Below are 25709 nucleotides of genomic sequence, written 5' to 3' on the forward strand. Positions count from 1 at the left end.
ATGTTCGAGCTTTCTCAGGTAAAGTTTATGGAGAAACCAACCTTCACAAAGTGAACACAGTGCTGATGCCCCTCTATCGTTCTGTTGAGTCTTAATGAGAGAACAGTAAAGGAGGATGACAAGGAATACAGAGAATAACAATAAAAAGGGAAAGTAATGGAAGGCCAGGAAAAGAGAGAGAGAGAGAGAGAGTTTCCATAAGAAAGGCAAAATTGCAAATGACCAAAAAGGGCTACTTTATCAAGCCTTCTAATAGTTAGTCACTGTGCCCTCAACAAGAGAGGTGAGAGCTGGTTATTTGCTCATCCTTATATAGGCAATGAACACAGCACAATGATACAAAAGGAAAAACAAAATTTACAATATGAAAAAAAAATAAAAGGCAGAATAGCCTCATTTTGGAGGTGGTTCTTGGCAGTTTTAACATAGTCACTGAGATGTATCAGTCCTGATATCTTTATGGAAGAGAGAACATGAATAATCATGTTATAATGTAGAGACTGGACATTACCACTGCTGAATGTCTAGGGTTACCTGAGGCTTTGAAGCACCTGCTGTTTACAATCTGTCATGATCAAACACTCCTGCCTTCAAACATCTGCTGTTCTATTTACACAGTTTATGCTTTTAGGAATGTGTGAAAACCTGGTTAGCAAAAGGGATACCTGACCCTGAGAGTCAGTGAATAATTCAGGCAAACTTGCTGCTCCCAATACTGCAGATTTCCAACAATTGGGAACTGAAATGTTTAACCCATACATTTCTTAATACTCATCTGCCTCTGAGGGTAATTACTGAATATTCTACAAAGAAATCTGGAATAATGAATAATGTTAATATTTTCCTATTATTTCACTTTTTTAAAAGATGAAAGCTATTATCATGAAGATTTCCATGTAAAAAAAAAGCCTCAAATCGTAGTCTTTGGCTGGAGAACATAGTTGCAGTACAATGATAGCTGGAATATTTCACAATTTTTTGTGACCATTTAATTGGAGTGAATTAGAGCAATTTTTAACAATATATGGTTGTTGTTAGCATCAGTCTGGAGTAAGATTTGTGATAAGAGTGACTCCAATTTAATAACTGAAAACTGTTTATATTTTTTGTATATATCGAAACTGGCTTCATTTTTCAGATCTAATGTCATACCTCTTGACTGTCAGCAGTTATTAGTTGGACTTTAGGAAATACACAATTGTCCATTAACGATTCAGCGGTGGTAGTTTTTGGGTAGGAAGAGCAGCTTTATAGCTATTTTGATGCAACATGGTACATTTTGTAGTTATTTATCTCTGCACTTCATTTCAGTTTTTGGCTAACAATATGAAACTGCGAGCATAGAGAAATGCTCTCAAGAAAGTTGAATAAGATCTATATTCAGAGCAGATTAAATCTTAAAACATGACTTAACCAAACAAGGTTAAGATACTTTTTTTTTAAGAAAAACTGCATTAAACTAACATTAATTTGTCATTCCACTGTATAAGTGGCTCTGAAAAACTACACATTGGCTCAGGAATTTTATCTTGAAGCACAGCAGCAGTGCCGTTCCCAATGGAGACAGCTTTAAAATTTGAGAAGCCACACTTTTCTTTGTGAATAATTACACCTGGGTAATGGGGACATGGTGCACTTATAGTTTTCTGTTTCAAAATATCGGAAATGACCTTTAATATTATCCACTTTCCAGACCTATTCCCCTGTCACTTATAGCTCAGAGCAGTGGGGATGAAGCTGAGTTGACACTTTTCCTGGGTTATGCACAGGCCATGCACTTCCATTTGCAGGTCAGATAACAGATGCCATGTGTGAAATGATTATTTGAAAGATGGCTAAAAGGGAAAAGGTTAAATAGTGCACAACATAAATGTTGACAAAATATTACCAACATTCAGAACAGACACTGTCTTTCATAAATTACCAGTTTGAAGTTTGTAAATTTGCTCGTGTTAAACTTTTATGTCAGTGACTGTTAAATGGTATTACATAACAAGTAATGCTAAAATATATGCAAATAGAACATTGGAATACTGATTACAACTATAACAAGTGAAGTGCCGTAGTTTTTCAAATAGTGTTCTTCAAAATAAAACAATATAATGCAGTAACTCTTTCAGGATTTCTGTTTCAGGAAATTCTATTGCATTGATGACATGTAAAGTGGTAGTAATTTTCATAGGCTCTTTGTAGTCATTTTCAATGGACAGAAAATCCCCCTCTATGTACAAAAACGTAAGGGGCTCCACAAGTTTAATGTAGGTGTGAGCCAGAACTGCTTTCCACCACTTCTCAAGTAAAGGGTAAATTTTGGCTGCAGTGCTCTTGCCATTTCAGTGAGAGGTAATTCATGGTGAGGAAGTATGCAATTTTGTGGTTTGACATCTGTCACAAATCAGGAGTGGTTTGTTAAAACTGTTACCTCCAAATCAGCTGTTTAAAACCAAAACCAGCAGAGCAACTTCTTCCTTCTGAAAAGTCTCATTATCCCAATGCTGCCGGTCCAGGTTCTGATGTCATGTTTGGGATGTGGTTTTGCTGTTCATGCAGCACCGATGCTAACCTAAAACCATATTCACTATTTTTATGCAGTTGGAATATGACAAGCGAGCATGGCTCACCTACAGCTGGTAAAGTAGCAACAATGTCAGGAAGAGACCCTTTCTTAGCCACTTCCCTGGGCTCTAAGCAGGAAGAGTGTTCTCCACTTTCCCTAACATTGAAAATGCCATGGCAACACAAAGACAATGGGTACTCCAGCCCCACCTTCCTTCACTCTTTTACAGGCAGACCCTAAAGCACCCTCTCCAATCCCCACTGCAAATCTAGCATCAGAATAGTGGTAAAATCCATCCCAATATTGTCTAGCAAATTATATTATAGATGGGAATACTTCAGATCATTCCCTACATATCAGTATCAAGCAAATCCATATGAATGGCTATGCTAATCTAGTCTGGGGTCAGAGGAATCATGATACTTTACAATAACTAAGCATTGTGATATATTTCAACTTCGGTGAACTTGTAAGGCAACTAAGAGTGACCTGAAAGTACATTGCTGAAACGAAGTGTAACCTATTGTTAGGAACATTAATTTAGGAACTATACGGTAAATGGAAAAGTCCTGGGGAAAATTGATGTACAGAGAGATCTTGGTGTTCAGATCTACTGTACCCTGAAGGTGGCAACCCAGGTCAATAGAGTGGTCAAGAAGGCATATGGCATGCTTCCCTTCATCATGTCATATGCCTTCTTGACCACTTTATTGACCTGGGTATTGAGTTCAAGAGTTGGCAGGTCATGTTACAGTTGTATAAGTCTTTGGTTCAACCACATTTGGAATACCGCATACAGTTCTGGTCGCCACAGTACCAAAATGATGTGGATGCTTTAGAGGGGGTGCAGAGGAGGTTCCTCAAGATGTTGCCTGGTACGGAGGGCGCTAGCTATGAAGAGAGGTTGAGTAGATTAGAAATATTTTCATTAGAAGGAAGAGATTGAGGAGGGACCTGATTGAGGTCTACAAAATCATGAGAGGTATAGACAGGGTGGACAGCAAGAAGCTTTTTCCAACAGTGGAGGATTCAATTACTAGGGGTCACGAGTTCAAGGTGAGAAGGGAAAAGTTTAAGGGAGATACTGCTTGGAAAGTTCTTTACACAGAGGGTGGTGCAGGTGGGCATGATAGCGTCATTTAAGATGTATCTAGATAGATACATGAATGGGCAGGGAGCCGAGGGATACAGATCTTTAGAAAATAGGTGACAGGTTTAGATAGAGGATCCGGATCGGCACAGGCTTGGAAGGCCGAAGGGCCTGCTCCTTGCTGTAATTTTTGTTGTTCTTTGTTACGTAAAACTTATCTGAAATGTAAAGATTTTTGAACAGTTTGGTGATACGATTGCACAGTCAATCCCTTCATTACACATTTCTCTGTTTGTAAAAGATCAAACTTAAGTTAATATTTAAACTTCTTGAATAACTTTGAAGTGCAGCCAGTGTTGTTTTGTAGGCATGAGAACTAATGGACTTTATCAGAAATGTACACTTGAAAAATCCTTCTTTTGTTCCATGGGGTAAAATTTATTGAAATGTTTGGAACCCATCAATGATGGGAAAGGATTGTCAGCAACATGCACAGTTGACTAATGGGACTTCCTCTGGATTTCACACAAGTCAAGCCATCACTAAGCTGTTATTGGACTTGCTGTTCTGTTCAAGATGGCCACCCAGCTCCTAGAGATGCTGTCCCAGTGAGGGCCTTGCTGCTCAACAGCACCATCATGATTAATGGCCTCTGCTGAAGAAGGTAGGGGCTGGACAGCCTACACTCCACATGCTCAGAAAAAAGTAAAAAATGCTTTTAAATTATAAATCTGGCAATCCCCTCTATGCCAATTGGTGGTGTCATAGTGGCTCTTTTCTGTCTGTAAATGAAGAAAGACTTGATCTATGTCATTGGAGGTCGCCTACACACCCACTTGGTTGATATGCAGGCAGGAAAAGAAGAAAAAAGCCTCATAAAATGACTACTAGAATGTTTAGATTTACCCCCCACCAACCCATTGTGGCAGGAAGCTTTTTTGAAGAAAGTTCTGCTATCAGTAACATTTTGCACCAGGGGCCTGGCTGGAGATCTTGTCTGCCATAGTTCCCTGCAGTTTAACTACTACACCCACCCTCATTAGACCCCTGCCTCATGCAGGCCTCCTAAATCAGGCTTTTGAAATCTATTGCACGGGAGGTGGCACGGAGTGTGGAGGATGAAATTAACAATGATACTCTTATTAATTGAGGTCACATTTAATCATTATCTGTTGGGAACAATTCTAAGGGCAGCTTTTTCCAATTTTCCAGATTTTGCATTCTTCTACACATTTGTGATTTACATTCAGAAGCTAATTTTTATTTGAGGGCTAACATTGATGGAGAAACTTGGATTCTTCCAGAATGAAAGGTGACTTAGAGAGAACATCACTGAAGTGTGTCTTTTTTTGCTAATGGCAGAGCTCCACCTTCTATCTTGCAATTAAAAAGTGCAAGATGGTGGAACCGGAAGCAAATACTTTTTGAACTGGGAGACATAATTTACAGATTTGGAAGAAATCTTGGCATATCAGTGAAAGAATTGTTGAAGACATATGCGATCTGCGCTGGTAGAATTTTGCTTTTGAAAAGTAAATCACTTTAATTAGTTCTCTTGCTCTGGAGGTTTGGTCAAGTTGGTACCAGTGAGTCATCCAAATTGGCACTTGTGCATGCTGTAAGAGAGATGACCTGCTGCTGACCTTGCAAACTCTGTCAGGAGTGGTTTTATTCTGATTTACAAACAATTTAATAGTGGAATAAATAGAAAAACTGTGTCTGTACAAATCCTACAAGAATAAAAGCAAAATAGCTCATTGGGACCAAACAGTAAATAAAAAAAACAGAACGCATGAAAAAGCTGAAAGAGACAAAGAAAAATCCAGAGAGGAATAGGAAGTTAAATAGAGCAGTAAAAATATAATTCAACCACAATAGCAGGGAGGCAATCAGAAGAAATTGCAAACAAGTTTGAAGTTGAGGTTGATTAACAAGTAATAAATATTATGTATAATTATTGATCCAAGTATTCAAACAGAACAAATGAGCAACAAGCTTTCTGTAGTCAAAGATATTCCAAATAAAATCAATTAGTTTGTTACAAACAAAATGGAAGCCCCAGAAAGATGAATCCCCATTTGATTGTTGCAGTGTGCTAAGGGAGACTTGGGAAGAGATTTGTGGACCTCTGATTATGTAGGAAACCATGGGCACTGGGGCTTGGAGTAAAATAGGAAAAAGCCCATATTCAAGAAAGAATGACAAAACCGAACCAGATATCTATTATCAGGAGTAAAATTTAGCATTATCTACACAGCAAACCTAGTGGACAGCAAGAATCAGAAAGCTAAGATCCCAACTGACCAACTTCCTTGAATTTCACTTGGAGAGATAACCCAAGTAGAGTGTGGTAAGTGCCATCGCAGACTTTACTTCAATTTCCCAAAGACTTTCACTGAGCAGGCTACTAATTAAATTCAAAACTGTGGTTACCCAGGGAATGGATCGGAGCTTGTCTGAAGAGTAGGAAACAATAATGAGTTTGCGTTCAAAGATTTTGTTGAGAGTTGGAGGAAAACTTTGATGGGGTGCCATAGATCTTAACACTGGGCCCACATTTCTGAATTAAGCAAAACAGTATAGCCATATTATCACTGAGGAGAAAAATTGATACTTCGGCCCATTTATACAAAAAGCTTTTGGGCCTGTAGCCCTTATCTCCCCACTCTATCTCATACCCTGCAAAGAATGGGGTTTCTCGTGCCACTTTCTTATCTACTCACTGAATATCTGCTGTGGAAGACCTGAGGAGAAATGTGATATACCTTGAAAGTAATTCTTCTTGGTCAATTTTTCCAGTTCATATTATCTGTTTTGACACCCTTTGCTGTTCAGCATATCTTTTCCAGTCACCGGAACTGCGCTTTTTATTACTTGCATTTTTTATTTGTTTTGCTTTTTACACAGATTTTGTCCCATCAGTTGTCCTTGGCAGGCTTCTGGTTAACTTGGTTTTGTATCACATGTAATAAAACTGTAGGGCAGTTCAGATAAACTGGCACAAACTCTGTAGTTATTTAACACACACGTTTGCAAACGTGTTTCTTGGAAATAAGAAACAGGGAATTATATAAGATATAACTGATAAGACACATTGGAACCAACGAAAGTGACCTGTACAAGAAGGACGGATTGCACCTAAATTGGAAGGGGACTAACATACTGGCAGGGAAATTTGCTAGAACTGCTTGGGAGGATTTAAACTAGTAAGGTGGGGGGGTGGGACCCAGGGGGATAGTGAGGAAAGAGATCGATCTGAGACGAGTACAGCTGAGAACAGAAGAGTCAAACAGTCAGGGCAGGCAGGGACAAGGTAGGACTAATAAATTAAACTGCATTTATTTCAATGCAAGAGGCCTAACGGGGAAGGCAGATGAACTCAGGGCCTGGTTAGGAACATGGGACTGGGATATCATAGCAATTACAGAAACGTGGCTCTGGGATGGGCAGGAGTGGCAGCTTAATGTTCCAGGATACAAATGCTACGGGAAGGATAGAAAGGGAGGCAAGAGAGGAGGGGGTGTGGCATTTTTGATAAGGGATAGCATTACAGCTGTACTGAGGGAGGATATTCCTGGAAATACATCCAGGGAAGTTATTTGGGTGCAACTGAGAAATAAGAAAGGGATGATCACCTTACTGGGATTGTATTCTAGACCCCCCAATAGTCAGAGGGAAATTGAGAAAGAAACTTGTAAGGAGATCTCAACTATCTGTAAGAATAATAGGGTAGTTATGGTAGGGGATTTTAACTTTCCAAACATCGACTGGGACTGCTATCGTATTAAAGGTTTAGATGGAGAGGAATTTCTTAAGTGTGTACAAGACAATTTTCTGATTCAGTATGTGGATGTACCTACTAGAGAAGGTGCAAAACCTGACCTACTCTTGGGAAATAAGGCAGGGCACGTGACTGAGGTGTCAGTGAGGGAGCACTTTGAGGCCAGCGACCATAGTTCTATTCGTTTTAAAATAGTGATGGAAAAGGATTGACCAGATCTAAAAGTTGAAGTTCTAAATTGGAGAAAGGCCAATTTTGATGGTATTAGGCAAGAACTTTCGAAAGCTGATTGGAGGCAGGTGTTCGCAGGTGAAGGGACGGCTGGAAAATGGGAAGCCTTCAGAAATGAGATAACAAGAATCCAGAGAAAGTATATTCCTATCAGGGTGAAAGGGAAGGCTGGTAGGTATAGGGAATGCTGGATGACGATAGAAATAGAGGGTTTGGTTAAGAAAAAGAAGTAAGCATATGTCAGGTATAGACAGGATAGATCGAGTGAATCCTTAGAAGAGTATAAAGAAAGTAGGACAATACTTAAGAGGGAAATCAGGAGGGCAAAACAGGGACATGAGATATCTTTGGCAATTAGAGTTAAGGTGAATCCAAAGGGTTTTTACAAATATATTAAGGACAAATATATTAAGCCCCTCAAAGATCAGTAAGACGGCCTTTCTGTGGAGCCGCTGAAAATGGGGGAGATACTAAATGAATATTTTGCATCAGTATTTACTGTGGAAAAGGATATGGAAGATATAGACTGTAGGGAAATAGATGGTGACATCTTGCAAAATGTCCAGATTACAGAGGAGGAAGTGTTGGATGTCTTGAAAGGGTTAAAAGTGGATAAATCCCCAGGACCTGATCAGGTGTACCTGAGAACTCTGTGGGAAGCTAGAGAAGTGATTGCTGGGCCTCTTGCTGAGATATTTGTATCATCGATAGTCACAGGTGAGGTGCCGGAAGACTGGAGGTTGGCAAACGTGATACCACTGTTTAAGAAGGGCAGTAAAGACAAGCCAGGGAACTATAGACCGGTGAGCCTGACCTCGGTGGTGGGCAAGTTGTTGGAGGGAATCCTGAGGGACAGGATGTACATGTATTTGGAAAGGCAAGGACTGGTTCGGGATAGTCAACATGGCTTTGTGCATGGGAAATCATGTCTCACAAACTTGATTGAGTTTTTTGAAGAAGTAGCAAAGAAGATTGATGAGGGCAGAGTAGTAGATGTGATCTATATGGACTTCAGTAAGGCATTCGACAAGGTTCCCCATGGGAGACTGATTAGCAAGGTTAGATCTAATGGAATACAGGGAGAACTAGCCATTTGGATAGAGAACTGGCTCAAAGGTAGAAGACAGAGGGTGGTGGTGGAGGGTCATTTTTCAGACTGGAGGCCTGTGACCAGTGGAGTGCCACAAGGCTCAGTGCTGGGCCCTCCACTTTTTGTCATTTACATACAGGATTTGGATGCGAGCATAAGAGGTACAGTTAGTAAGTTTGCAGATGACACCAAAATTGGAGGTGTAGTGGACAGCGAAGAGGGTTACCTCAGATTACAACAGGATCTTGACCAGATGGGCCAATGGGCTGAGAAGTGGCAGATGGAGTTTAATTCAGATAAGTGTGAGGTGCTGCATTTTGGGAAACCAAATCTTAGCAGGACTTATACACTTAATGGTAAGGTCCTAGGGAGTGTTGCTGAACAAAGAGACCTTGGAGTGCAGGTTCATAGCTCCTTGAAAGTGGAGTCGCAGGTAGATAGGATAGTGAAGAAGGCGTTTGGTATGCTTTCCTTTATTGTCAGAGTATTGAGTACAGGAGTTGGGAGGTCATGTTGTGGCTGTACAGGACATTGGTTAGGCCACTGTTGAAATATTGCATGCAAGTCTGGTCTCCTTCCTATTGAAAAGATGTTGTGAAACTTAAAAGGGTTCAGAAAAGATTTACAAGGATGTTGCCAGGGTTGGAGGATCTGAGCTACAGGGAGATGCTGAACAGGCTGGGGCTGTTTTCCCTGGGGCGTCGGAGGCTGAGGGATGACCTTATAGAGGTTTACAAAATTATGAGGGGCATGGATAGGGTAAATAGACAAAGTCTTTTCCCTGGGGTCGGGGAGTCCAGAACTAGAGGGCATAGGTTTAGAGTGAGAGGGGAAAGATATAAAAGAGAACTAAGGGGCATTTTTTTCACACAGAGGGTGGTACATGTATGGAATGAGCTGCCAGAGAATGTGGTAGAAGCTGGTACAACTGCAACATTTAAGAGGCATTTGGATGGGTATTTGAATAGGAAGGGTTTGGAGGGATATGGGCCGGGTGCTGGCAGGTGGGACTAGATTGGGTTGGGATATCTGGTCGGCATGGACGGGTTGGATCGAAGGGTCTGTTTCCATGCTGTACATCTCTATGCCTGTATTATGGGGTTGGTGGAGAGGAGGGTTGAGGTCTCGCAGAATTTGATGGAGATGATAGGCTCTTATGTCATTGTTAGTTTGAATATAATTGTAGTGAATGGACAAATCAGTTTAGGAGAGGTAATTTTTCTGAAGATGAACCCTTGTAATTTAGTCATGCAAAAAGGATGAGAATGATAAACATAGTTGGTTGGCAAACAGAACTTGAGAATTGCTGAATAAAGGACATGCAATGGAAGCTTTCATCTTGGAATTCTCAGGACAAATACAAGAATACCAAATTTTGAAGGGAATAAAATGAAAGGAAAGTTGTTCATTGATTGGCAGATGGATTCTGACTGGTCAAGATGTTACCATGAGGAATGCACTAAGGAACAATTGTTCCCTAAATTTTGCTTACTTTAAAAAGGTGCAATGTTTGGACAGATTTGAAGAATGATGTTCCTGAGGGAGGAGCAGGAGACTCCAAAAGCTTATGGTTTCAAATAAATTTTGGACTATAACCCAGCGTTGTGTGATTTTTGACTTTATATTTGAAGAAGACAGGGCCCAACAATCCTCAGCATGCTGAACAACTGGGTTAAATGATTAGTTGGGTTTGCAATGCGGCTCACTTACATTTGCTACAAGTTACATGTAGATATATGCAGAGCCCTATCCTCTGCAAACAGAAAGCAGATGTCCAAGTATGAAACCTTTTACAATTAAACTAAAGCTCATTCCCTAATGTATGTAACATCTTGACCAATCAGAATTGACTTTATTGAATTTAAACAAAGGCTTTGGAGGCAGAGGATGGATAACTGCTCCCTGGTGCATTCTCCATGGCAATGCCTCAACCAATCAGAATCCACTTTCCAACTAATCAACATCTTTTCTCTGCTGTAGTATAAATTGTAGCTCTCTTTGAAATTCAGTATTCTTGTCTTCTGTCAGATAATTGCAAGATGAAAAGATGTGACAGCAGTTCTCTTTCTTCAGTAATTTTAAAAATCTCTGAATTTGAAATCATGGTGTTAAAGGGAATGAAACTCCCACTCTATTTATACAGAAGAAATATGAAACAATTCATAGTGTACAACAATAGCTACAGAAGATGCTCTTTTTCAATATATTGGCAACTTAAACTTTGTAGAAGAAATTAACTTCCAGATTTCTTCAATTCAAAAGGATTTTGCCCTTTGATTTAATGTGAAGGATTGATCAATACCACATTAGCCATTACAACCACTAACTGTCACAGCTCTTAACTGTGCTATAGTGGTACATCAATAGATGTAAAGAGAATAAAGAGACAAAAGTGAGCTTCAACTGGCATATGGAAGTTTTTTTTTATCTTTAAGCCAACACTTAGGACATGCAAGGTATAATTTAAACTAGTCCTTTTTGTATGAGTTCTCAAAGTCAAACAGGAATTTTCATACTTGTGGACATTACTTCCACTTCAAACAGCTAATGGATATCTAAATTGCTTAACATGTGCCTAGACACTCTTTCCACCCAAAAATATTGTTGTGAAGGAAAATCTAACCATATTTTTAATGAGGAAGCTGTCAACTATGTCCATTCCTGCCTGCAATGCACAAAAGTTCCCAAAACCTCCTACAGGTAATTGATATATCCCTTCCTATGATACCAATTTAATATTGGAAATTTAATGGGATGCCAAAGGACACTGGGAGTATAGTTGTAACCAAGGTACTGGGTTTATTCAAGGCTAATTACTGAAACTGAGAAGGTAACAGTGTTTGTATGTTGGAAGGATTAGACTGAGTCATTGTGATCTTGTGTCCCTTTCATGCCCTTTATAGATATTTGCTATCACTTGAACAAGCTTCACCCACTTACAGAAAGATAACTAATGTACTTGGCTTCAGATTGCCAACAATCCAATTGGCCATTAGCAATGTGAGAGGGTAGAAAATACGTACAGTGAACAACACATGCTATCATAACCTATCTGCCATTATTAAATTTTACTGTACACTTTTAACCGCTGGAGGATGCTGAATATATTGAACATCCCCACATTATTTAACACCATTTCCATTATATCTTGCTGCAGCTGCTTACTCTTAATAAAGTCAAAGCAATGAAATTATACTTTTTATTTTTGGATTTCAACTGGTAAAATGCCAATGGCTGTCATTGTGTGAGAAGACAAAAACTCCCATCAGCTACTGCTGCACCATTTTCTCGAAAGAGTATTCAAATATTTAGGCCAAATACTAATTTTTTTATGTTCACTGTAGAGCCCTAGCCTTTGAGTAAGGAATGTTCTTTCATGTCAGCTCATACAAAAAAGCAAGAGTTCAGCTTTTTGTCTGACAGTCAGACAACCGAAAGATAATGATAAGCTGAACCTCATTAATGTTAGTAATAGCTAAAAGGTCCTTGAGGTCATCGAGCACAGAGAAGGGAAAGTGCTCAGAAGTTTTTGGAAGGAGCTGAACTCCTTGACAACTGGCAGCTGCCTGCCAGGGAATGCCACAGCATGGAAGTGCTGGCTTAGCCTTTACCTTTGACCCAGGTGAAAGATACAAGCTCAAGTCCCTGTTTTTCTCACTAAAATAAAGAATCGCTTAATCTGTCTGGCAAAAAATGAAAAGGGTAAGAGGAAGACTGAAAACAAGGAATGGACCGCATTTGTGAATGTACTCCTTCACTCTGTTGCCAAATATCAGCAATTTTAAGTCTGAAGGTTTTGAGATGAAAACACAAACCGAAATAGATCTTGTTTTAAGGTGTTACAAAATGGAATTTTTTTCAAATCTATTGGTCATATGATTGTTTCATAATACTCTACATTACATTGTGTGAGCTATATACAATCACTATGCAGTGTAATAGAGTTCACTTACACTTAACTATCATTGGAAATAATAGAGCAGACAGAGGGCTTAATTTTCACCCTGAGGCAGCAGTGGATTTGGAGATGGGTGTGCAGCAACCTCTCGTTTGACATGCTAGCCCCCTCCTCTGGCCTATCTTTTTATGGAACCCATTTCTGGGGGGTGATGGCTATCATAACAGCAGGTAGCCAAAGAGGCCAATTGTGTCAATTAGAATACTCTACCACCTTTTGGATTTTCTAGAGATGGATGGGGCTACATCCCCCTCTACCTTCCACTTGTGACTTCTGCATGTGCATTGCCTGGCGGCAGGCCAACAGGGTGCCAGATACAAATTTTGGAAAGCATTTTGAGGGCTACTGCAATGGACAGAAGCCATCTTTTGCAGGAGGTACCCCACTGCAATGATGGCCTGGCCATTGTACATCTTGTGACATTTGCAAGTCCAGAGAAGATATTGTTATTGCAGTACCTCACATACAGCAGCAGCATCCTCCTTTCTTGCAGAGACTATATACAGAAACCCTCATAACATTTAAGAGGCATTTAGATGTGCATTCGTGATGCCTCAGCATACAAGGCAACAGGCCAAGTACTGGAAAATGGGATTGGAATAGTTAGGTTCCAGCAGAACGCCACCACCAAACACATCTGCCCCTCACTCTCCCTGTCTGGATTTCACAAGGTCCATTCCCTTCTGGACACCCTTGTCAATACATCAATGACCACCACACCACCTCCCCGTTCCCACAACACCTTCCCATGTAACCACAGACTGTGCAACACCTGTCCCTTCACTCCCCTCCAAGTTCCCCATCCAGGGGGCCAAACAGTCTTACCAGGTGAAACAGCATTTCACCTGTACCTCCTCCAATCTGGTGTATTATATTTACTGCACCAGATGTGGCCTAGTCTACATTGGAGAAAGCAAACACAGACTGGGTGACTCTTTACGAAACACCTCCAGGTTGTACGCAAGCATGGACCTGACTTTCCCATAGCTGGTCATTTTAACATAGCAACCAGTTGGTATGCCCAGTTGTCTTTCCTCAGAATGCTGCAGTGTTCTAGTGACTCACAGCACAAACTGGAGGAACAATCTTCAGACTAGGCATTTTACAACCTTCTGGACTTAATGTCGAGTTCAACACTTTCAGATTGTGAACCCTTTTCTTCCCTTCCTTTTAGCTTTACTTATTGCATTCTCTGTCACCATGTCCTCTCTCCCCTCCCTCCCCCCCCCCCCCCCCCCCCCACACCAGTTTCAATGGTCTGTAGGACTCTATGACCATTGCTTTAGATCTTCCAGATAGCTATCTCCAGCTTCCTGGCTTGGAATTTGGCTCACTTTCTGGATTGGGACCCTGGAACTAAAAGTTAACTCAATAATTCCCCCACACAGAGACAATTTCACAGAAGGGTGGGGGATATTAGATTTTCTTGACGCCAAAAATAGGAAGAAGTGAACATAGCAGTTTAATGACGGAGGGGCACATTTAGTCATGCAGTAGGGTGATGGGTAGAAACTCCACTTCTACCACAATAAATGCCCAACTAAGGTCCTCATCGCACCAACTTTGGTATTAATCCAGCAGTGTGCAGTGATATGCCATGCAGAGACCACAACAAGCAAACCCATTGCTTGCGGATTTTCTGGCATGGTCTTCCATTCAAAGGGACACGGCCAAGGTTGGAGGGCTGTATCGATTTCTTTCCAGCCCCACTCCTCCACTGGTCATACAAAATGCTTGGAGTGGTGATATACCCAATTATATATTCTCTAACTGTGTCTGGTTTAGTATTAGAAACAATGTAGTCTGTTCCTTTCATCAACTCTCTTGTTCTTTCAACAACAACAAATTAGTTCATTGCAAAGAAAGCTTACTCAAACAAGCTCACAAATATTATTGTTAAGTTTTAGACTGTGCAGAAGTAGGTTTAACTTACATTTTAGCATTCTAAATTTAACATGGGGCAAAAAAGGGTGACAGGCAAGTGATTATCGAACACCCCACAAATCAAATCAACTAAAAAAGGTGATTAAACAGATCCACGGATTTCTCAGCAACTCCCCTGGATGTTGGTGACACTGTGGGTCATCAAATCTCATTAAACTTCGCAAGGAATTACAATTCTCCACGATCAATGACCTGGCTTTGAAACTCCTCAAAAGCTGCTCAGTTATCTATCTTCAATTATTCTTGTTCACCTGGGTCTATGCTGTCCTGGATTCTTGGAAATTGACAAACTTAGTCATAAGCACAACTCCAGCTTTTTTACAAACAGTGAACTTCCCCAACCCAGTGTTGCCCTTGGGTTTTAAACGAACTCTAACCTTGCTCAGTTGCACAAAGCAGGTTATGTTTGTGGGCTTTGAACACCCAGAGTCTGCTGCACTGAACCATGAACAGCACAGTCTTCTTCTGAGCCTTCACAGCTCCTCAGACCTTTTTGGAGCCATGACCCCAACATTGAGCGGCTTACTAACTCCTTAATAACTCCTAGAACTTCTACTTAAATTCTATCAGCGCAGAGACATCCAACTATGCTTGTCTTCCCACTGAGTTCTCAACTATAGACTATAATATAGGAGCAGAATCAGGCCATTCAGCCCATCCAGTCTGCTCCACCATTCACTCATGGCTGATATGCTTCTCAACCCCATTTCCTGCCTCCTCCATGTAGCCCTTGATCTCCTTATCAACCAAGGACCTATCTTTGAGTTAAATATTCTCAATGACTTGCTTCCACAGCCTTCTGTGGCAATGGGTTCGATAGATTAGCCACCCTCTGGCTGAAGAATTTCCTCCTCATTCTCAGTTCTAAAGGGCTGTCCCTTCACTCTGAGGATGTGTCCTTGGATCCTAGTGTCTCCCACTGGTGAAAACATCTTCTCCCCACCCACTCTATGCAGGCCTCTCAATATTATTTAAGTTTCAATGAAATTCCCCCATCATCCCTCTAAACTTCATTGAGTACAAACCCAAAGTCCTCAACCACTCCTCATATGACACACCTTTCATTCTCAGGATTATTCCTCTCTTCACGGCCAACATATCCTTCCTTAGGTACGAGGTCCAAAACTGCCTACAATATTCCAAATGCAGTCTGACCAGAGTCTTATACAACCTCAGCAGTACATCCCTGTTCGTGTATTCTAGCCCTCTTGAAACAAATGCTAACATCGCATTTGCTTTCCTGTCAACTGTTTACTTTAGTAGAATCCTGAACCAGGACTCCCAAGTCCCTTTGTGCTTCAGCCTTTCCCCTTTAGAAAATAGTCTTTGCCTCTGTTCTTCCTACCAAAAAGCATAAAACCTCACACTTTCCCAGATTGTATTCACTTCTTTGTCCACTCTCCTAACCTGTCCAAGTTCTGCAGCCTATCTGCTTCTTCAGCATTATCTGTCCCTCCATCCACCTTCGTGTTATCTGCAAACTTGGCAATAATGCACTGAGTTCTTTTGTACAGATCATTAATGTTTAACCTGAATAGTTGTGGTCCCAGCACTGACCCCTGCGGGACTCCACATGTCACTGGCTAGCATCTGAAAAACACTCTTTTATCCCCACTCTTTGCCTTCTGCCAGTCAATCAATCCTCTATCCATGCCAATTCCTTGCCCTTAACATCCCTGGGCTCTTATTTAGCCTCCTTTGTGACCTTGTCGAAGGCCTTCTGGGAAATCTCAATAGACCACTTCCACTGGCTCTCCTTTGTCTAAGTTGTCCATTATCTCTCTCTCCTCAAAGAATTCTAGCAGATTTGTCAGGCATGACCTCCCCTTGTCGAAACTGTGCTGATTCAGCCCTATTTTACCACGTCCTTCCAAGTACTTCCTAATCTCCTTCTTAATAATGGAATCGAAAATCTTACCAACAATCGAGGTCAGACTAATTGGCCTATTTTTTCCCATCTTCTGTCTTCCTCCCTTCTTAAACAGTTCCTCCACCCCACCCCCCCCCACCCCCACCCACCCCCCCTAGCTTTGGGACGTCCCTGACTGCAGTGACGCAGACTCAGTGCAGTATAGTTGGCTTTTCAGAAATACAGCTTAACAGTTTTTTTTCTGCATGGCTTTTGTTTATTTCTCTTCTAAGACTTCCCTGACCACTCCAACTACACAGAACGCAATTGCCCTGAACAGCACAACTAATACACACACTCTACAACCTGGAGTCTATTTTAATCCCCATCTCTTTGTATGTCTCTGTTTCTAACTAACTGTGACCCCTAAACTGTCCCAAGTGACCTAGTGGAAAAAATGCAATTAGCCTCTCCCCTATCTCTTGGCAGAATTGCATGTAAATTAATTTGGAACAATCAAACTTTAAGAAAGCTCTGTACTACCAAATGTTAGAATGTTGTCATTTTCACAGAACCTGGTTTACAGAAATAATTGTACGCAGCAACAAGAAAGGGAATTGATCACAAACTCAGAGTCTGACTGATGGCCTGACATTGAGAAAGGGTGAGGAGTTTGTTACCCACTGTAAACCAACTCTGTCCCTGCTGCCAACTTCCTCTCCTTACCCCCAACCTTTCAATTCCCTCTCTCACCATCCCTCACCAATGTCCTGGAGTCCAACAATGAATCTAGGCCTCTGGTGCAGACATCGTACTGATAGCAGCCACCACATGTCTAATGGTTCTGTTGTTCAGTAGAGCTCCCGCCAGGCAGGACATGTGTGTCTGAGGTCCTCGAGGCTTGGGGAAGGCTGTGAATGGCCACACAAGTGGCTTGTAATGTGGTCAGTCTTCCCAAATTGGGGTGACTCATGCTCTGACTAACTCTCCAACTGGCACATGAGATATCCTTCACCTCCAGTAAATGCATCCATAGTGTGAAACTATGCCTTAAAAACAAGGAAGATCCCAGGTACAAAAGCCAATCAATTAACTGATCTTAGACACAACTGTCTCTGGCCTTAGTGCCCCTGAGCTGGGAAGGAAAGGGTATCTGTCAAGATGCCCATTTTGATTGCCATCTGTGAATTTCTTCTGGAAAGTAACTGTAAGGGTGTCTCTTAAGATCTGGAATGGGATCAGCTGTTATGAACCCTATGGCAAAATCCTGTAGAAATGCACTCTGCGTTCAAGTGAAAGATGAACTTACTGCACCTGCCTAACTAGACGTCAGCTTGAGTCAGCCCCATAGAACTGGAAAGGAAGAAAGAAAAAATGATTGGAGTATATACCAAAAAAACATCAACAGTGGCAGATAGCAGTTAATGATGGTAAATGCAAAGTGCTGAACCCAGGAATGAAAATGAGCAACCTTTATATGAATGGTGTTGAAATGGCAGGCAAGAATTTGAAACAGAATTGAGATCTACTAGGCCCAATTCTCAATCTCTCCAACCAATGGTGAACAAGTAAACAAGAATGCTAATAGAATGTTGAACGTTTTGGCCAAAGCAATGGGGAGGATATGATGTAGTGGTTATGGACCTAGTAACCCAGAGTCCAGGACTAATGTTCTAGGGACATGGGTTCGAATCCCATCATCAGAGAAGGGGAAATCTGAATTCAATTCATAAATCTGGAATTAAAAGTTAGACTCATGATACACGTTGTCATAAAAATCCATCTGATTCACTAATGTCATTTGGTATGTGACTCCATGCCCCATAGCAATGTGGTTGACTCTTTACACTGAAATAGTCTAGCAAGCCACTCTGTTCATGGACGACAAATGTTAGTCCAGGTGGAGACAGCCATGTGGAATGAATTGAAATGAAGCAATAGAGTTCAGCATAGATAATGGTCAAATTATGTAACACTCGGGACAGGCTGCATCCACCTCTGATCATATAAAAGAGAAGAGATATTCAAATAATCAATACAAAGAAGAGCTATGAGGTTTATCCCTAGTGCCAGGCTAATACATCGATAACAAAGGGAGTCTGACCTGTGAGATTTTCAGCCTGGAGAGGATCTACCTACGAAGTATATAATGGAAGAGATTAATTGGAAATAACATTTTAAGTTAACCTGAGAATAGGATGAGGGGAAATAGGTTCGAGTTAGCAAAAGATAATTTCAGGACATTTGTAAGTGCATTCATCTTCCAGCAAGAGATGGAATAAAATATTTGGAGGCAATGAAACACAGAAACAAATGGGGGAGTGCTAGGGTCTTTCAAGATAGAATCCCTACAAGGTAGAAGCAGGCCATTCAGCCCACCAAAGCCACACTGACCCACCAAAGGACATCCCACCCCCTAGTTTATCTCTATAACCCTGCATTTTCCCATGGCTAATCACCTAACCTATGCATCCCTGAACACTATGGGCAATTTAGCATGGCCAGTCCACATAACCTGCACATCTTTGGACTGTAGGAGGAATGTGTAAACTCCACATGGAAAGTCACTCGAGGTTGGAATCCTGCACAGGTCCCTGGCACTGAGAGGCAGCAGTCCTAACTACTGAGCCATGTTACCACCCTGATGGTTGCATCAAGATGGTTGAAAGGGCTTCATCATTCCATGTATCGTGAGACATTACTGTCTAACACAGTATGGGCATGGACTGGGTAAATAGACAAAGTCTTTCCCTGGGGTGGGGGAGTCTAGAACTAGAAGGTGAGAGGGAAAAGATATAAAAGAGATCAAAGGGACAACTTTTTTTTAATCCAGCAGGTGATACATATGTGGAATGAGCTGCCAGAGGAAGTGGTGGAGGCTAGTACAATTGCAACATTTAAAAGGCATCTGGATGGGTATATGAAAAGGAAGGGTTTGGAGGAATATGGCCCAGGTGCTGGCAGGTGGGACTAGATTGGGTTGGGATACCTGGTCAGCATTGATGGGTTGGACTGAAGGGTCTGTTTCTGTGCTGTACATCTCTATGACTCTATGACTCTGTGTATTGAAAACCCTCTGATGCAACGTGTATAATACCTTAATGAAGAGATTTATAAAGGATGTTTACATAACGAAAGGGAGTAAGCCTCCAGTAAATATTTTATTTGAAAAGCTAACAGTAATCCAGGGCCAATATTAGTTATGTTGTTTTGCATTATTTTCGTTTGCAACTGACAATAGAGTACTTTTCTCTCCTTTACTGTTTATTTCCGTTCAGGGCACAGAGGTATAGAAATAGGCTGAAGACAACGATTGTGCTGCATTTATTGTCTGTAAAATGCTAAGGATTGGAACACATTATGAGGTGATTTCTACGTTCCCAATAATACTAAGCCATTTTATTAGACTTGTCAATATGGGTGGCCTGTGATGACCTTAAGTGTTTGTGTACTGGGTCTGTAAAGGTTGCCTGCAGACTAACCCGAAGACCCAGCTTCATGAGGCCTGTCACAAGGGCCTGTTTTGAGTGAGGCGTCAGCAGTATCGCCCAGGAGGGAGTTCTTCAGAGGTTTGAATGAGCGTGAGGTAATTAAGTTTCATCAGAAGCTGTCACAGAAATGCCTGCTCTAATTAACACAGCACTTGAGAATAGTAAGAGCCTGTTTACATAAAGAAGTGTTAATGCAGTATAAAGCGTCTCTGCTCCTGAGGAGGGCAGTTTAGCAGCTGCTGTTGACAGAGTATTCCAGATTAGAAATGTCACAAGAACAAAGCAGTTTAGAGCACAAACTTCACAGGAAATGATGAAACAGGCCATGCAAAGGAGTGTTGGCAGGAATAACTAGTGAAAAAAGGTACAAGTTGGAAATGATAGTCCAAACTCTTCTTATGTACTTCAAAATGAAATTCAAATTTGGAATAGTGCTGGCAGTTCAAACTTTTACTATTTTTTTTCAAGATGCAGGGTCAATCATAATAAGGTCAAGTGCATATCTTCACCAATTAAAAAAAACACGAATTTTATGGGGAAACTCAACAGGCCTGGCAGCATCTGTGGCAAGAAAGCACAGTTAATGTTTTGAGTCTGGTGACTGTTCATCAGAACTGTTCATAGCGAGGAAAACGTGATATTTGTTAGGGAGAGGAGAGTGGATAGGTGGGGATGGAGCCCAGAGAGAGAGAGATATGAAAGCTGTCAGTAAATGAGGAGAATACGAATAGTGATAATAAGAGCTAAGACAGAGAAAATGGGTGAACTGTGCTGAATGCAACCCATTTAATGTGATAATAGGAGTACATGAGAATGGGTGACTGTGCTCAAAGCAACGCATGCTATAACAGGACTGGGGCGTGAGGTGGGGTGTTTTCATATCTTCACCAACCTGGTGCCTATTAAATGGCCAACTACATTTGGTCATTCAAATATGAATTCCATTATACTTGGAGCAGAACCGAGTTGTTAATACTCAACCAAACTGGGAAAGCGTTTGCAGAGATGGGATAGAGAGTGCCCCAATTTTCATGGAGCCAAGAGAAATGGGCATAGCCCACCCAACCACACAAAACCATGAAGGAATTTATCTGCAAAGGTTTTGGAGTGGCTTTTAAAGACAGTTGATTGTGGCACTGTCATATTGATTTGCATTGGGTGTTTGGAATTGTACAAGTCCTAAATAAATTTTAGGGTCTCAAGATATATTCAAAATGAGATGCTTGCCTTCTTTGGGTGGAAATGCTAAATTTTATTTTCTAAAATTGCAGGGCGCCAGGAATAGGTCAGTGTAAATTTAATCCTACTACCCCTTCAGTCCCAGTTGGTGGGGTGGTGTGGGGCAGGAGGAGGATGAAAATTAGTTCAAATGGTTCATGGTTTGGTGGGACAAAGGCTTTCTCATGGATGGAAAGTTTTCCTTTGAGGCCTAAGTGATGCAATTCGTTTAATAATTTCTGTCCCTCTCTTCAACGTGTGATATGGTTTTGAATTATTTATCTCAGGTCACATTCCCTGGTTAGACACTATGGATTGAATCTGAAGGTTTTTCTGCTCAGTGCAAGTAGTGTCAAGTTTGATAGAGTGAAGTTGAGCACGTTTTCACACTGTTTCTTACCAAACTCACCAAAGAAATTACTGCTGCAGCCCCCATGGCTTCCCACTACAGGGACGCTCCATGCCTGAAAGGTGTTGAGAGTAGGGGATGCTTCTGATACCTATTCAACTTGCCTCTGGCATGTATTATGACATGGGGTAAATCCTCCTGCTTAATTTAAAACCAGCAACACAGAAAATATTTATCCCATGCAGTAATCCATGAAAATTCGATCGGCCAAGAACCAATTAAAGTAAAAATTAACAACTTTATTTCTTAAAGTATAACAGAGAATAATTAACAAACAACTATTTATAAGTCCTTACACTAGCCTATCTTTTACCATCCCTTCTAAAATGCTCGTCCGATAAAATATCCAATTAAGATTTACAAAACAACACTTCTTATCTCAAAACCAGGCCGCTTTCAGTTTTCTCTGAATTCCTGTCTTCTTCTTCTTGGGAAGTCTGCTTCACAGGTTACTGATCGATAAAGGTACCTTTACGAGACTTATTCTCTGGATAGTTTGCAAATGTCGGTGGCTTGGCAGTTCTCCTCCGAACTGTTCAATTTCCCCTGCTCTCATATACCCAAAGCACCAGATTGTGTCATTGGCTTTTAAGATTTTCAATATACTCAACTCAAACTTGATTGGAATTTGGTATTTTTCAGGGTGTAATATGAACTGATTGGCCTAATTTGAATCTGTTTTGTCATTTCCAGGCAACCAGCTACCCCAGTAGCTGGAGCACAAGTTACATTGTTTCTTATTGAGAACACTTGGTACTGTCACTGCTAGCTTTTACTCTCTTAAAGGTATAGTACACCCACATCTTCATAACATGTCATGGTTTTCTAGATCCAAACATGCCCAACCTAATTTCGAGGGCCAAGGCTTCTACAACAAAGTAGACACCTTCCATTCAAACCACAGAGTAGGTTAGTGCACAGCAGTGGAAGACAGAAGAAAAAGATATTATACAAGGAAATGTTTGGGGGGGTGGAGGGGGGGCATGTCTGACAGTTATATAAATAGTTTGTTTTTATCATAAACATTTGTTTAACAGCGTTCATGTGATTTTTCATGTCAGTGTAGATCCTAGACACCTAGATGCACCTTGTGGCATCATTCTTTGAGGTACACATTCAATGAGGTACAATGGTTGGCAGTCTATGATGAGCGCCAACGATATCGTGAAGGTGGGTTGGTGATGCAGGTGCATGGAGATGGTTGACTGCAGCACATTAGGTCCCTCCTTCAACATCAACTAGCAGTGCGTGCAGGAGTGGGTATCAGGCACTGCTAGTGTGAGGGAAGAGCCACACACACACAGGGTCAATGCTGCAGAATTGGTCAGGAAATAGGCATCCTGTATGCCAATCTGGCCAACATGTCATGTGTTTGCAGCCAGTGATCCTTCTGTGTGCACACTCAGTAAATGGATGTAGATGAAGCATCCTCCCTCACCTACCTTTCCCAATGTTAGTGCATTCATGGCTATTCTTCAAATATAGCACCCTAATCTGGTTTCCATGTCAGGCTTTCCCAGCGGCTGGTTTGCTTGGTGAGTTTAATATGATTGCAACAGGAATAATGATAACACAAGGTGGTTCATCAGGAAGGACTTTAACAAGTGATAATCTCTATTAATTGACAACTTGTTGGTGTCCGGCAAAACTCTCACTGCACCACATGTGAAAACAGTAAAAGATGATCCTGATGTCGAGATGTACCTTATTGGACTTCTCTCCCAGTTCTGTCACATATCTCCCCATAACTGATTGCTCACATCCCTAAAATATTCAGCCCTGTATTTCACAGCAAGAATCCTTCAGTCCTGAAAGACACAGGAGACACTCTGTTACATGTCTTGTTCACACACAGGTTCCAGATCCCCTGCAAGGGGGAACCATGACCTTCCCGATTTCTAATTATTTCAAGTTCCACTACAAAAATCCATAGATAATTGCTGGACCAACATATGTGCAATGAACAGCCTGTGGCATTCACTCGACACTGACCAGAAAATCTGGGAGAATATGATCCAAGAGTTCCAATGGTTTACATTTAAAATAATGGATATCTGGATCTGATTAATGATCAGCAATCCAGTTAATTGATAGATAACAACTTAAATTGCGAGCGCTAGACATAGCAATTCATAACTATCATTTGAATTCTGAAATTACTCCAGAATATATAATAAACAAATATGATGAATTGTTTTTATTTGATTTTGAGTCCAACTCTTTGCTGATTGTAATTTTCAGCTTCCATATTGAAAGTCAATGTGCTGTGGGTTTGTACTGTTTGATAAGCCCATACTGCAACATTAACAAATGAGACATCACTCCAAATATAATTACTTGGTGACCCCAGGAAACGAGACATCCATGATACACAAGGGTCAATTTCACAAATGCATGTTGTCCCTCACCCATTAGATGGTCCATCCATTTGAGTTTACGAATCAAATGTCATTGAAAGCCCTCTGATCTCTGAAAACATGCATTATTGATCACAAGGCGATTGATAATTAAAATGTATTCCTTACAGAAAATCTTTCTGAGGGCGACATTGGTTTCAGTTTGGGGTCCTGTAAAAAGGTCTAAATCCTCTTTGAGGGTGGCACGGTGGCTCAGTGGTTAGCACTACTACTTCACAGTGGCAGGGACCCGGGTTTGATTCCCACCTTGGGTGACTGTGTGGAGTTTATACATTCTCCCCGTGTCTGCATGGGTTTCCTCCAGTTTCCTCCCACAGTCCAAAGATGTGTAGGTTAAGTGAATTGGCCATGCTAAATTGCCCATAGTATTAGGTTCATTAGTCAGACTGAAATGGGTCTGGGTGGGTTACTCTTTGGATGTTTAGTGTGGACTTATAGAGCCGAATGGCCTGTTTCCACACTGTAGCTAATCTAAGTTTCTGAGACCCATAGAATTCATGTTATGAATATAACATTATTATGTCTTAAAGTTGTATATTTTAGGACATTTAAGATAGAAGGAAACTGCACTTCATGCAGCCGAGTAGTGTATGCTGTCTGACAGTGACCATGGCTCTCTATCTCCCCTCAATCTATCTCTCTGCTACCATCAACACCATAGACAATTTCACAGTCCACAATGTTTTTCTTTCACTCTCCACATAAAAAGTCAAGCTATCTCGACGTAACAGCCAATGGCTTTTTGCATCCAGAAAGGATCGCAAACACTTGTGTAAGCCAGGGGTTCCATTCTTGACTGCCTTCAATTCACTATTAATTACTATCATTTAGGGATGTTATCTAGAAGATAAAGCTTAGCTCAGCTTGAGACCAGTTGAAGATTGAAGGGTCATTGGACCCAAAATATTGACTCTGTTTTCTCTGCACAGAAGCTGCCAGACCTGCTGAGTTTCTCCTGCAATTTCTCTGTTTTTGTTTCAGATTTCCAGCATAAGACCATAAGAAATATGGTCACTCAGCTATTACGCCTCTTGAGCCTGCTCCACCATTCAATAAGTTCGTGGCTGATCTGACATTCCGCACGTGCACATTCCTACCCTTTTCCCATAAACTTTGATTATCTTACTGATCAAGAATCTAACTATTTCAGCTTTAAGTGTACACAAGGACTCTGCCCACACAGCTTCCTGTGGCTAGGATTCACAAGACTCAGAGACAAGAAAGTCCTCCTCAGCTCAATCTTAAATTGATGCCCCTTTATTCTGAGACTATGCCCTCTGTCCTAGACTCTCACACGAAGAGAAACATCCTCTCAGCATTTATCCTCTAAAGCCCCTTAATAATTTTACATGTTTCAATCACCTACATGTTTCGATCTACATGTTGAAATCACCTGTCATTCTTCTAAACTCTACTGACTAGAGTTCAGCCTTTGCACATAAGACTTTCATACAGGAATCATTCTTGTGAACCTTCTCTGAATTGCCTTCAATGAAATGGTACCTTCCATTAAATGAGCAGACTGAAACTGTTCACAGTACTCTAAATGTGGTCTCACCAGCACCTTGTACCATAGCAGTAAGACATTCCTAGTCTTATCTCCAACCTCCTTGCAATAAGGGTCAACATTCTATCAGTCTTCCTGATTGCCTACTGCATCTGTGTCCTAGCTTT

At 41.1% G+C, this 25709-nt stretch overlaps 1 protein-coding gene across 1 annotated transcript in view; it reads left to right on the top strand.

The window, feature by feature from the left end:
* LOC140464963 (genetic suppressor element 1-like) overlaps positions 1–25709 on the top strand; it is a 305622-nt gene that overhangs the window by 38950 nt on the left and 240963 nt on the right. The gene's annotated exons all lie outside the window — the stretch shown is intronic.

Source organism: Chiloscyllium punctatum, chromosome 41, assembly GCF_047496795.1.
Source record: "Chiloscyllium punctatum isolate Juve2018m chromosome 41, sChiPun1.3, whole genome shotgun sequence".
NCBI lineage: Eukaryota > Metazoa > Chordata > Chondrichthyes > Orectolobiformes > Hemiscylliidae > Chiloscyllium > Chiloscyllium punctatum.